Genomic DNA, 12721 nt, shown 5'->3' on the forward strand with positions numbered 1-12721 from the left:
AGGATTCCAGTAGACAGTATTATTCCTCACTCTTTTTGTTACAAAACTCAATTTTTCAACAGTCACTGTTCAATGCGACGGCCTTACGTCACATTACTGAGAGAACCTGTATGCCCGCATGATACTACTCTACTGGTCGATGTCTGAGTCAACGTCTTGCTGCATCAACGATATACCGATCAACCAAGGACTGCTCTTCGTAGTATGCATCTTTCATCGGGCCAAACAGATGGAAGTCGGAAGGTACGAGATACGGTCTCCGTGAAGGATGAGGAAGACCAGTCCAATGAATGTTTTGGAACCTCCTCTCAAGTGCACAGAGTTATGTGAGGCTTTGCGTTGTCAGGGAGAAGGCGTAGTTCGTTAGCACTTTTGTGGAGACGAACCCTGGGAGTCATTTCTTTAATTTCGTAAGGGTAGCACAGTACACCTTCGAGTACCGAAACTGGTGGACGGGTGGGTCACCATTACCAACAGAGACCTCCAGTTAACCAGCGAAATATTTGACTGTGGTCACTTCGAATGAGAGTGACCGCACATTCGAACATTGCAGTGTTCACAACTATGTGCGGCCAGCCGGAATGCGGGGAATCGGACAGGTTTGAGCGACCTTGTTGCGAAGGTGACAGATGCCTCGCTCATTCGACTCAGTGTGCTGTTGTTCACTGACAGGCCTCCGTAGACATTCAGCAGGCGCCTATGAGTATTTGCGATGCTACGGTTTTTCGCCAAAAGAAGCTCAATGACAGTCTCTGCTGGGAACACACCTCCGTTACAGACGACACTTTGAACACTACGAATAGCACCGCTACCTATCGGACCTTCATGAAACTGTAAGGGATGTAGCAGGAATACTCCGCTATGTTCCACAACAAGCCTCACATTTTTCTAACCGAAATTGGCCGAGAAAACAAATATGTTGCTTTACTTATTGAACGCCTCTCATATGACATTTTGACTCCGATTGTCTGCAATGAATAGCGGCACCCTCAGTCCTGCACAAATGGTCTTGCTCTGAGGAATAAGGTCGAAAGGTCGGTTTTATTGTTTATATTTAAGGACAGACGTTGTGCAAAATGTATTCTTGTACTTAAACATATATATCTCCAAAAATGTTATAGCTAAAATAGTAAAACTTGAGACTGTTATGTACAACATAGTACTTGATATTCTATGCAGTTTTTTTCTTAAAAAGCCCAATGACGTATGTTTTATAAGGATTTGAATTACCATTGTTCCTATAATGTACCTTTTCTCGTATACTAATCAAGAGATAGAACTGGAATTTCAAAGCTTACACCTGCATAAGAGGCTAATAAAACGTGTGGAACAGATTTTTGTGTAAGGACATAATTTCTTGGGGATTTATTTTTCTCAAATTTTAGAGGAGAAATTTGCACGAAGAAAAGATGACGGAAAAGTGTTGCAAAGGATTATTCAGTAAGCAATTCCTAAGAACTACGCCAGATTTCAGGATGTAGCTTTCATAGTTCCTGAGAAAGGATATATTATAGCTCAAAAGAGTCAGTATACATCAGTTCGCATTTAAAGGTTTCATTTCAATTTTTGACAACATTGCTATACCTCTGGGGCCTGGTGCTGTCCATATCCGTAATCTTTATTCTCTTGATCGTCTTCCCCTTCCTCCTTTGCCTAGGAGAATTTTGCCTATTTTTCTTCTGCCTCCGCCTACTGAGCTTTCTCCAGTCGAGCTTCAGCGATGCTTTGGAATATCTTCAGTGAGAATGCACCTGGATGGAAGCCTAGTCCCTGCAGGCACTTAATCGTACTGCATTTTCACTTTTTGAACACTAGACAGACATCGCATCCAGCTATCTTCACAACAGTCGAGGACACATGTACTGTTTTTGGACAGTGCATCCATGTACGATGATTAGAGCTGTCATTTTTATTCTGTTTTCACATGCACACATTTTTTCAACGGTTAGGGTTGTGTACGTACCTGAAAGTTGGAAAATTTCGGACATGTTCTTTTAAGTTCAATAAAGAAATGACAGCAGCAGAAGTAGCCATAAACATTTGCGCCGTCTATGAAAATGGTTTTCCTGTATCTTCTACACGTGATATTCGACATTTCCTCACTTTCTTGAATATGAGTCCCCTGTTACGACGCATATCGAGCAAAACAAATTGATATACTCAAAACTAAAAATCTAAATAAGTTTGTAGAACGTCGTATGAAGAAAAACACGTTGTAGACGAAGGAACAAGCAAAGATAATCTTTGCCACAGCCTTCTAGACTCATCTGCAGTTCTTTTAGCTTGTGCGAACGAAAAATAACGCACAAGAAATTTCTAGCGTGAGAAGATGGAGGTGTGGATCACAGAATAGAAGGAGGGGGCGTAGCAGGCGCAGGCGCCCAAACAAACGTTTTTACAAACGTATTTGTAGCCTGAATTCTATTACGAACCTTTGCGACATTATTCTTAAAGAATCAATCTAGTAAATTACGCAACAAAAAAATTCGAATTTTTCCACAATTTTTCCCTGTATCTGCCGTTCAGGTACTTCATACAATGATACAGTACAATTCTCAGAACAGTTTTCATCGTCACAACATTGTCCTGTTGGAAAATGGCACCATGGTACTACCGCATGAGAGAAACACATGAGGACGCAGGGCCGGCCGGAGTGGCCGTGCGGTTCTAGGCGCTACGGTCTGGAACCGAACGACCGTTACGGTCGCAGGTTCGAATCCTGCCTCGGGCATGGATGTGTGTGATGTCCTTAGGTTAGATAGGTTTAATTAGTTCTAAGTTCTAGGCTACTGATGACCTCAGAAGTTAAGTCGCATAGTGCCCAGAGCCATTTGAACCATTTTTGAGGACGCAGGATTTTCGTTATGTAGGGTATCGCCGTTAGGGTTAATTCAGTCACTACCATCCGTGACCCAGAGTCATGGCCGACAGATCCCTACACCACGACGCCAGGATTAACACCGCCGTGCCTCTCCAACACCTCGGTCAGTGTCGTCCGGCGTACTGAAGAACCACGAATAATCGATGAGCAAAGTGTGACGCCATTCGTCAGCAGTTCGTGTTTCCGTGTCACGACGCCATTCCAGATGCTGCCGCTGTAAAGCAGACTATGCATGCGATGCCAATTCCCTAGTTCACTTTCTGTTACTTTCCGACCATTGTGTGGTATGACGCAGACATTTGCAAAGAGTCCGTTACTTGATATCGGGTGGCAGGCACAGATATGAAGTGGTCACAGTGTGCTTGCTGCACAGTACGGCCTTCCCCTCTAGTGGTTGTCCGACGTAGTCGAGCGGGAACTTGACAACTAGCAGAGCTGCACTGACGCTCACATCCAGTTCAACGCCCGACCGCTGTAACATTCGAATACCCTATAAATCTGAACATTGCACGATTCGATCAGCCAGCCAAATGGAAAGTCACACTGAGGCCCCTTTCAAAGTTTGTCACATGCTCACAACGGTGCCTCACTCCATTCCTCGTCATTCCTGTGTTCTTTCGAGTGATCACTCAATATCTGACATTCCTTAAACAGTGCTCTCCACCAGGCGTGCTAACAAAACCAAACACGAATTACAATAATGCGCTCTGGGGGCCGGTTTATCCGTCACAAAAAACCGAAACTCTAATCATTTATTATTTCATTGATGGTTTGTACGTAGGTGAAGTCAACACTGATATGACTTCTGGGTGCTTTATTGCTTCTGTCAGACAGTCTGCATGCTATGTAGTCTGGAAGAATTTCTGATTGTAACAAGAAATTGCTGTAACTATTGTAAGTATACCTATCTCATTTCGAAGGAACACATCAGTGCTGAGTTCAATACATAGTCTTAAGACACAAAAATATGTTTGTTCCAATAATCTAGCACATAATGAGCATTGTTGCTTCTTTTTAATCTCTTTACTCATTGTCTTTATTCAGGATACACTAAGAATCCTAGTAAGTGCATAACTATCACTAATCTACTGTTACTGCTGCTACTGCCACGTATTCAAACCGTCGTATTAAAAGCATTAAAGGAAACATATTTGATGCAACATCATTACTTTTGAACGTAAATTTAGGAACAATTTCGTATCTCCAGCCCTCAGAAAATGTTCTTAGACTGCATTGCTCAGTTGTAAGATTCAGCAGCTAATTGCAATAATGAAAGCTTAAATGAATACCAATGCTGAAAATATATGACTGATTACAATAGTGCCACAGATCTGGATGCGAACTTGAATCCTTGATTTAATTATACAATTCTCTCAACGACTGAGCTTTTCTGGCCCGCTTCTCAGCCGGCCTGAAAGCCTTCTTTCTTACAGTGTTTACCTGTCTTTCAAATATAAGTTTTGTCTTCGTTAACGTTATGACGATTTTCGTAAGAAAACAAGGGGTAAGGAACCTGCCAAACCGTTATATCGAAAAGGCATTATTAGTCGATTCATAAACAAGTTTTCAACATGGCAGCTTCAAAATACCCTGAAGAGACATACAGTTCCCATTTGCAACTTCAAAACTCTTCGTTTCTCTAACTTAGCTTTTTTGATAAGTCCACCGTTCTGGGACGAGTCTGTTATAGTTGTATAACAAAAGTCTGTTGAGATACACTTTTGTTTATCTTGCACACTGCACTATCAGACGAAAGTTTCTAGAAACTTGTCCTTCTTCATAGCTAGATTCTTTTTCTTTTTATTTTTGCCCTTTCTCCTATGAGAAAGGATGGACCTTGTTTATGACGGAAATCCCACATAATTTATAACGGACAAATTAGCGTGGAAAAAGAAACGGACATCACCTCATTTTCAAAAAGGTGCTTTCAAGGGTCGTGATGTATCTGTGGCAATCTGCTATAGGTCGAGACCCCAGGGCTATTACAAAATGTGCAGAAGAGGGAATTTATTGCCCGAAGCACTGCAGATCACTGCGTGTAGCTCCATTTGTGAGAACGGCAGCAAAGTCTGCACTTTAAGATGGCATTGTGCGGCGTGAGGGGGAGGGGACCCGTGATGGGTGGTGATGGCTAGGGGAATGAAAACTGGAGTAGCTACGTAAGTGAAACACATACTTCCACGTCTGTCTACCTCAAAGACTGCAATATTGCGATGTCTCTCTCTCTCTCTCTCTCTCTCTCTCTCTCTCTGTTCCTCTCTCTCTCTCTGTTCCTCTCTCTCTCTCTTCCTCTAGAGAGAGAGAGAGAGAAACAGACAGACAGACAGACATAAAAAGAGAGAATATAGATGTAAGTAAAATAATAAGAATATTGTGCTACACACGAAAATGAAAATTTTAATAGCAGAACAGTGAAAAATTAGCTTACACTTGCTTAAAAATGTAAAGAAGTAAAACAGAACGCCGTCCCTATCTCCTCACGGTAGAGTATATACGTCGTACATCAAAGACTGCAGATTTCAGTCTCGTGTAGCGTGTATGTGTGTGATTTAAGTGTGGTGTTGCTGTATGTCAGTCATCACCAAATGCTATACCAATAACAGAAAATAACCAAAAATGAGGATCAGTAATTAGAATGTATGACGAGGAACATAGGCTTTTGCATATGATAATCAAAACGCTAAATCACCCACTGCTGTCCTCACTGTTTGCTAACGAACTAAATTTCTATTTAACAAACCTACTGTTATTCAAATATGTACGATAATTATTTATGAAAAATGAATTCCTAGCCAAGCTACACGTAGTCTATCTATTTAGAGCCATAGCAATATCTTGTGGTCTACTATCCAAGATATACATTTGTATTAATTAAAGGCTGCAAATTCTCAATGAATATATAAATAGTGCATTTTTCTATGTTTGGAATTGTTCCTATAGGCTGATGGTACAAGAAGCCAAATTATAAGGCTTTGCGGGAAAATGTACTTGCTATTTTCTTTACATTTCCACTAACAGATTAGCTGTGAACTGTGAATAAAAGTGTTCTACTAAGACGTAGCAATTGTCAAGAATAAAATCAATCATGTAATCAGTTAATTTTCTACTTTTTGAAATTATGTGCTTAAACTGAAATAGCACTCTTACACGCCTGCTTAAGCAACAGGATTCAGTTACTATGCTTGTAAGTCTAATTGCTGTATTTTGTATCTTAACAAACTCCTTTAACAATAGGTCAGTTAAATTTTATTTAATATGCATTTTAGCCTAAATATGAAAACGAAATGGTTGAAATAATATGACTGCCACAAGGAAGCACAATTTGTAAAAAATATACTTAAATAACTGGGAACAATTGCATAGCATCATTATAAATTTATACTTTGGTGCAGTTTATATTCACTCTATCATAATATGAGATTATCAGTGACATTTTGAATACAATCCTAGATTATTTTAAGGGACATCATACATCGTTTTTTAAAAAATCTAAGAACAGAAGAAAACACATGGTTATATCATATTATTAATCTTCACCTGTAAACTATTAGATGCTAGAAATTTGTTAACACAACATACTTCACTTCTCAGTGTTCACGTTTTAATTGAGTGAGAAGTGTAAGTTACCTCCAAACCAGCTAATGACTTTAAGTTCACTCTGTGAATGGTGCCTAAATTGCCTCCGCAAAAAGAGAGCCTATGTTCGTCAAGTGTGACAGTCCACTTGCTGTAATGCTATTCTCAGATTAATTACCAAAATACATCGAAAAATCGGCTCTGGCTTGGTGTCGTTCTCTGTATTTGCTAGACTTTTATTTTGATGTGCAGTGTTTCTTCTACTTTTGAAAAATAAAACACCAATTTATGTATGTTACAATTCCATACTTCTGTAGTAAATTTTATAGAATAGCTACCATTACTTTCAGTTAATGTGATATCGGCACAGATAAAGCAAAAATATAGATTCACTTAAGTGTCTCGTAAAAAACCACAGAGTCTACACAGAGGTTCTGATAAAATTTCAAAGAAATTCTCAAATTCAGGGATGGTGTTATTAACGTAACAGCGTCGACATGTGCTTTACGATGCTGAACTACTTCATTTTGACAAACTTTTGAAAACTTTGTAATCTTACGAGTTTGCTTCGAAGTTTTAATAAGAGAATGTGTTGAGGTATTTCGTAAATCAATTCTTCTAACTCCGAATCTGGTCTGATATATGACAGGGCTAGAATTAGAACTGATTATGTCCAAGTAAATAGTTTTGAGAAAAATTGTGATATACATATATATATATATATATATATATATATATATATATATATACGCATTCTTGCTTCACAGTATTATTCAATTTGTGTGTGAAATGATTAAATTATGTCAAAAGTAAGCTACAAATAGCAATATTGGCAATATTAGAAAGTGTAAGTAATTTATGATCAAAATATGGGGAAATTATCTATGGGGATGTAACAACTTTTGATACTGACCTACTGTACATAGCCAGTTCTTTGTCTTACATAGTTGGGCATAAACATTTCTGTAACAAATCTGTATTAAGCAGCACACAAAAAAGCTCATTACTTTATCTGAGGAAGCCTATTGATTAAACAAAATTGAATTCCCTCCACTTTGTTACAATTTAAAAATATAATACTCTTAAGAATTTGATCCAAAAGTACCTGTTAGGTAACCATCAAATAATGGACATTAAACTGATTTTATGCAATTTAAAGGGTTGGTTCTTTATATGCTTCATGTAGTTCACTCAAGTTGTCAGAATAATTTACATCCATTCCAACTGTATTTATTTTATTTATTTATTTATTTTTTGCATCACTAGTTACGTATTTTTAGTCAACCAAATGACTATCCCATTGCCATTCTTCTACGACATGCTTAGTTAGTAAATTATCTGTAACTTTCAGTTTCCCTTTCCTTATTCAAACTTGTGGAACTATTGGTATTTTGGTCATGCCAAGCACATCCCCCCCCCCCCCTTTTCGCATATCCCTTTATACTGACCACAGTTTTTAAAGGCACATTCGCGGCATGTGCGTGGGTATATAGCATAAACGTAGATATAAGTTCAGAGTATAAATAAAGAATTACATCAGATATTAATTAGTGTAGGCGGTTGTATTGGTTGTGGCGTGCAACCGTTGAAACGTTAGAATAATTATGCAGTTCAGTTGTCTTGCCGAGAAGACGGCTCCTGTTTTGTTCTAGAAGCCATCCTGATCGGACGAATATCTTCCATCGCTGCAGACAGTTATTTGGCACAACGTCATTAATGTAACTGTCTGTGTTATTTAATTTGGTACAGTATTTTGTGAATACAGTGTATTATTTAATCTTGTGTTTCACTTATAAGCTACTGTTCCAATTAAACGGCGCCTTGGCAAGGCTAAAGGTTCTGTGTTACAAATTATATCAAACGTCCAGTACGAACCAAAACTTTGGAATTATTCAAACAACAAAGCCCGATGAAGAAAAATCACTCACGTTGAAAAATCACTCACGGTACAATTTACAATGAACGGACCTTATGCAAAAGGCAATTGTCAAGCGCACAAAGTTTGTATAAACTGATCACATACTATTGTCATTAATAATTATTGTTTGCTTGTTCTTCGATATACTCACACCAGACAGGAATAGCCACGAAAAATCAAACTTGCTTTCATATTCGGGGGGCGAACATATCAATGCTGTGTTCTTCCTTTCGGATTGAGCGTCAGTTCAAGCATATTTATATTGCTTTGGATTTTGTGCTTTGTGACGAGTTAGTTGAGACTGTTACACATTATGCCGATGATCGTTTGATAGCCATTAAGACTTGGAATGAAAACGTTGACACGCTTGAAGTTGCTTCAACTCTCACTAGTATACGTTCCAGTTTTTTACTTTTGAAAACGTTTCTTGAAGTATTGAAACCAAAATTGTCAAAGTCTTGGTGTTTTAATATTTTTAACGTAAACATACTTCTAGTCATAAATTACTGTATCTTTGCCATGTTTTCTCACTGTTACATGGTCGTGAAATACACACTTCTGGAAATCTGATTGCGTCTCTCTTCCGCAAAACCGCAATTCACACGAAAACACGATATGGTGATATGTACTCAGGAAAAATTGGTTGAATTTCATGTACATTTACATGATTACTCTGCAATTCACATTTTAGTGCTTGGCGCATCATGGGAAAACCAATAAGAACTCATCGTGGCCGTAGAGGAGTTTTCATTCTGGCCAACGCAACTGTCTGATATGAGCCTAACTTCATTGTCCACCATGTTTAGTATTACACAGACGATCATATACTACAAATGCAGTTTTATTTGTTCCTTCTGAGACATCACTTTCCTTCAACACATAAAGAAACATGTTGTGTTAAATGTCCTGCACAGACAGTGAAATTGTATTAGTGCAACGGTCTTCAATAACATGCAACTTGATCACGTATTTTGGACATAAATATTTTTGTCTGCAGATATATGAAAACTACACTACTCTTTCTTCTGGTGTTTTTACAATGTCATAGACCGCCTTAGCTCTTAGTTTATGTATCTTTAGCTCAGAAGTAATTTGGGTACTTTCACTGTTGGAGTAAGTTATCTTAAGGTTTTCTTGTAACATAATGCTCTTGGAATGTCATCCATTGCTGGAGTTTCAATCCAACGTTAAAATTCTGGTTTATAAAGGTACAGAAGTAAGCCGTCTTAACTTTTAGATCAGCAGCGACAGAATCACTGTATTGTTTCGATAATTTTGCGGCATTCAAATCAGATGAAAGATACTATCAAGGTGTAAAAAAAAACCGACAATGTTGTAGTTTATCAGTGTGTAAATTTTCTAAGAACCATGCCATATATTGTTTCCATGATTCAAATGCCTTTCTTTTACGGTCACCACCTCAAAGCTGTCAAGGAGATAAGCCAGTTACAAAATGTTATTTTACACATTCGTTGCACTATGTCCGTAAATAAACGTAGTATACCAAGAAATGTGTCTCTGCAAAATGGAATTACCATTTAATTCTTACTTGGAGCCAGCACAGGTTTCTTTAAATAATATTAATATTATTACCTTTTATTTCAGTACCTTACTTTATCTTGGTCTTTCAGGAGAAACTGCTGTAGTGGACTCCAAAATCACACAGTGTTATATACATATTTTGATGTAGCATTGAATGTTGCATGGATTATGTCATGAGTGGTTAGTGACCAACATTGGAAGCTGCAGATAGATGGCAACACGAAACAAGACTTGTTGGCTTGCAGCATGAGTACCAAAAAGAAAAATTAGCTAATAATGTTCCTGCTCATCTGAATGTGTATAGTAACCAAAAGAACTAAAGAAAACATATTACTTAATTATTCTTACCTCTGCAGTTCATTCTCATTTGTTTTCCAATTTTCTTCATCTCTTACTTACTTACTCTTGTATGCCGTGCTACAGGGGTAGATTTCATACTTCCATCCACCTTCAAGCTTTTTTTTAAATTCACTTAAAGGACAGTGTTACTTTCACCGTTATGGAAACAGCACAGATTAGTGGAAAAGCTTCCAATCTGACAACCACATAGTCCATTTACACAATAATGAGCTCAGCGTTCACCTAATCCTAATCTGCCAACTTTGCCTAACAGAACGTCGCTTCTGAAATATTTTTAAAATAAACCTCATAGTAACGAACTTCTAAAGCTAACATTTTCAATGAACAATAATTTTAAAGTACCTTTTACAAACATTAAAGTGTAACAATTTTAAAATACTTCTCGTATAGAGCCTGTAGTTGCTCTTGTCTTATGGGACATAGCTAGTTTTGATACGGGCAGTACATGACCAGCCATGTTTCTGACATAATGTACACATGAAAAGTTTTGTTAATAATGTCCGACATTAAAGATACTTTTAATGCATTTACGGCCAATTTTGTTGAATAAAAAGTATAGCAAGATACTTTTGGCTGCCAATAGGTTCGAAATTCAGTGCTAACTGTTTCTAATTTTTGTTAAAGCGGACATAGCCAGTTCAGATTCTGGTCCCCTCAAACGTAAACTGAGAACTTAAATATTTTATTAAAATGGAGGTGATAGTAAGCAAAGGGGTGTAGGTAACAAAATTGAATGTACGGAAATATGTGCACCATATTGCAGTGGGGAAGTCAGTTTATCTGGTGGTAAATATACATTGGTGTATGAGGTGATCTGAACTGCTTCCTCGTGATTACTTGAAGAAGTTTTTAACAAGAATGCCAAGAAGAGCAAGTGAGCATACATCTCCTTGATTCAAAACATTTTGTAAGTTGATGTGATCAGGTGATTTGGTGCAGTAGAACTTGACTGTTTGGAATCTGTTTCCGCTTTCAGAACATTCAAATAGAAGTATCAATAAGGGGAACATATTGAGAACAGTGGAGGTAATGAACAGACAAGCAATTAAAATGATAGCTATGCTGATGGATATACTACAAGGTCCTTAGTCAGTAATGACCATCATTGCATTTAATGAAAATGCAGGGGGTCACAACAGAACGAAAGCATCATAAAGTTTTGGATGTATATCATAAAACTCACTGTAGAATATAACTCACTGATTTCATGCCACTTCAGTATGGAGTATATTATTAGACTACCCTCAACAATCTCTTGAATTCTGAGTCCATTGTCCAGATGATCAAATCCAGTACACTCAGTGAGAGTGATATTACAGTTAAATGTACTATCACCACCTGTCATAACAGGAAAAGATCAGAATTTGCTGTAGTTACTTCCATTTATGACGCTAATTCACCACCCATTCTATAACAATACTAATCACAAATCAAAAAAATTTGTTTCGAAACCATATTGGAGAGCATCAGGCAATGGAGGAGCAAACCCACAATCTGATAATGACGTGGTGCCTACTGATACAGGACCCAGAATAGACATATGGTATAATAAAACCAAAAGGGAGTATCTGCATATGTGTCTGCTAAGAATCTTCTTGGAAATTTATGTTAGAGAACTTAACATTGTTTATTAATTTCTCTTATGTACTTAATATAACTTTTCATTGTATGGATTAACGCAAAATATGAAACTGCGACAAAGTATTCTATTACATTGATCTGAGTCATTGCAATCCCGATATTAATGAGAGTCAAAGATATATAAGTGACATCCTTGGAGGCAGAAGGGTATAAATGCTAACTAAACTACTGAGCACAACAGCATGAATTTAATTCATTGGTATTTTATGTATAGCTTCTTTAATAGCCAGTGTTTATGATGGTTATTGTAAACAATGTAAAAAATGACCATAGAATGCTAAATCTGGTCGCAAACTTTGAATCTTATTTTCTCATATTCATGATTTCGTCACTTTCTCCCCTTTGCTTATAACTGTCTCAGTTACAACGATATTTCTAATATTTCACTGCTGTAACCACTTCCGCTAATGGCAGAATCGGTTCATGCCCATCTTCCCGAGATTGTAGACTTGAGCCGTGCTGCTAGCGGTTTAGGCGCTTCAGTCTGGAACCGAGCGAACGCTATGGTCGCAGGTTAGAATCATGCCTCGAGCATGGATGTGTGTGATGTCCTTAGGTAAGTTAGGCTTAAGTAGTTCTACGTTCTAGGGGACTGATGACCTCACATGTTAATTCCCATAGTGCTCAGAGCCATTTGAACGATTTTGAACCATTTGAACCATTTTGAGCCATGCTACTGACAAATGGACACTACCCATGGTTGGCTGCAGGTTGCTCCGGATGGATGTCGCTTTCCGGATGCGTGTCGCTTAGCTGCAGGACATGAGGCATAAAACAAAATCGAGAACTAATCTTATTCTAAA

This window comes from Schistocerca piceifrons, chromosome 4, assembly GCF_021461385.2.
Source record: "Schistocerca piceifrons isolate TAMUIC-IGC-003096 chromosome 4, iqSchPice1.1, whole genome shotgun sequence".
Taxonomy (NCBI): Eukaryota; Metazoa; Arthropoda; class Insecta; order Orthoptera; family Acrididae; genus Schistocerca; species Schistocerca piceifrons.